Here is a 3,267-nt window from a genome sequence, read left to right as displayed (position 1 = left end):
ATAAAAATAAAAAATATGTATGCATGAATAAAAATAATATAAATTTATTGGTTTATTAACTGATGCCAGAATCAGGAATAAAAATACAGATTTAAATTTATACTATTTTTATTCGTTGTATTTTATTTTATTTAGCTAGAAAAATAAAAAAAATATATGCACGCGTAAAAATAAATTTACTTTTATTTATTTATTCACTAGAGTAGGGAATAAAATGTATTTTAATGCTACGTAATATTTACCAACACCAGAGTTGGAGATATTCGTAGTTGAATATTCACTGACACCAAAGTTAAGAATACTATAAGCAAATTATCATAGCGTAAACTAATAAATATTAAGCAATTTAAGACAAAACCAGCAATGCAGTCTGTCTCAGGCAGAACGTTTAACGAGTGATAGTATCTTCTATTTTACGTAATCAGTCCCGTACCAATGAATCTCTGCTGACCAGTCAGCTATTTTACGTAACCAGTCCCGTATCAATGAATCTCTGCTGACCAGTAAGGGTTCCTAGTGACCATAATACTAAGTGGCAACTCCTTAAAACAAGATCATTCTCCCATCAAGAAATAGGATGCTAGAAATCCATTGTTTCCTTGAATTTAATTTTTTTAAGGTCGCCGCAATGTCCGGGTGTGATACTATGTATATATTTAATTAAACAAATCAAGAATTATCTACGCCAACAAATAAATAAAAATGTTAACTCCTTAATTCTACTCACCTAGTTGCAAGTTAAATAATTTTTTTAAGACAAATGAATTAATTTATTGATATTATTAACATGTTTTTTGATAATAAATAAAAATATAATTGTGAATAAAAAAATAAATGTTTATGTATAGTAAAATATAGTGATAATCATATACATTAATAAAGATTCATAAGATCTTCAGCTTGTTTTTAAAGTAATAAAAAAATAAAATTATATTATAATTGCTACATTGCAACACATTTTCTTAAAGTCTTTATATAATAATTTTTGTTTAAATGCAGATGAAAAAATTTTAAAAAATTACAAAATAATGACAATAAAAATAAGTTAAATATGAAGTGATAAATACTCCTAGTATAACAAATAACAAATAACATTTTTTTTTCAAGAAAGAGTAAAGGAAAAAAATAAAAAGATTTCATAAAAAAATAGTAATAAAAAAATCAAGTATAAAGTGATAAAAACATCATGTATAAAGAAAAAATATAAGAAAAAAATTATTTTTTTTTAAAAAGAGCAAAGTTATAGTTTTGTCAACGCTACATCCGCACTGGTAAAATAAAATTTCAAGGGTGTCATTTCTAAGGTAAAAGATCATTTCCTTTAGTACATGTATAATTTATATAACTAAGTCCACCATCTCGGCCTGTTTCTCCCACTAAAATTTATGGATCCATGAAAATATACATTCTCATTACTTGGTTTTGGAACTTAACAGATTGACTGAAACTTGAAAAATCCAAGGCCTTGACTGGGTTTAAAATGATAAAAACTTGTGCTTGGAAATGGAATCGGTCAAACTCGGATGACCTATCAATATGGATGATTGGTGAGATTTAATTTTTTTAATAAACTTTAAAAATATAAAATTAATTCATCAATACTTAATCTTGTATATCACTTTTTATATTTTACATTCACATAAATTATTTAGTAATTTTTCGATATGCGGTAACTAAATAACTAGACCATGCTTCACATTTTTATTTTATACACTATATTAAATTTGATACCTCATATTTTTTTTATTGTCTACATCTAGATATACTATTTTTTTTTAATTTAAAATAACTATATATAACTTATATCCAAGTGGACTGTTTCTCAAATTTTTAATTTGAGATGAGTATATTACACTTTATATTTTTTTCATAACCTACATTTATATAAATTATTTCTTAACTTTTTGACGTATGATTAACTATACTACACTACATGCCTCATTTTTTTATAGTATCACATATATTATTTCTAAAAAAAAATTATATGAAATATTAAAATCTCAATATATATATATATATATATATATTTATATGAAATATTAAAACCTCTATATATATATATATATATAAAAGTTGACTCAGGTCAATACCGAATCAGGTTTCATAAGTATGATGGATGTTATAGTTATTAAACCCTAGCTTGCAATTAGCCTGGTCAAATCCAAGCGACCCGCTAGGTTTATCTAAAACTTAGGTGGCTCAACATAACCCAGGTGAGACTAGGTTTCTTCTTCTTTTTTTATTTAATTTTTTTAATAAACTTTAAAAATATAAAATCAATTTATGAATACTTAATCTTAGATATTGTTTTTATATTTTATATTTATATGAATTGTATTTTTAACTTTTAAATGTGAGATAACTATATATAGTCTATGTCTACATGAATTGCAATTTTAACCTTTGGATATAAGATAACTATACGTGAATTGTTTCTTAACCTCTGAATGTAGAACAATTATACTATACTATACTATATTATACTTCATATTCATGTTTTATTTTTTATATTTACATAGATTATTTTTTAATTTTTTAATGAGGGATAGTTAGACTACACTTCACATTTATTTTTCATAGCTTACATTTATATAAATTATTTTCTAATTTTTCAATGTAGAATAATTACATATAAGTTACATTCACATAAATTGTTTATTAACTTTTTAATATGAGATAATTATATCATGTTTCATGCCACATACTTATTTTTTATAATTCATATCTCATGCATTGTTTTAAATTTTGTTAATATAAAGTATTAAAATCTCAAACATAATTTTTTAAATGTTTTATTTTATTTTTTTTAAGTTGAACTGCATCAAATTATTTTTTTTTTTTAAGTTGAACTGCATCAAATTATATGATCTAAGACCCAGCTTCTTAACTGGGTGGACACTCTGGGTAGATTGAATCCACTTCGCCATTAAGTAAAACCCTAAAGATTATATTTAAAAATTGTACTGTAGCGTGGCGTGTTTAGATGTATAATTTATGACGGTGTCAAATCTCGTCGCGGGGAGGCAACCAGATCATTGTGGCCACTGTCCTGCTCGTGAAAGGAAAGCCTCAGCCTCCTGGGGCAACCGTGGGAAGTGGATTAATTGCAGTCCATGGAGACTGACATTAGGGTCATAACTAGATCAGAAGAAAAAGGACCCACAGGATATGCTAATGTACGAAATGGGTTATGCGTATCTTGTTATTCTGGCAAAGAGGAATTGATCAGAATATGTGCATGAGCGTACGGATGATGGTTGCAGCAGT

Source organism: Populus euphratica, unplaced genomic scaffold, assembly GCF_000495115.2.
Source record: "Populus euphratica unplaced genomic scaffold, PopEup_1.0 scaffold85.1, whole genome shotgun sequence".
NCBI lineage: Eukaryota > Viridiplantae > Streptophyta > Magnoliopsida > Malpighiales > Salicaceae > Populus > Populus euphratica.
The sequence above is the reverse complement of the archived record's forward strand: the minus strand, read 5'-3'. Positions refer to the sequence as shown.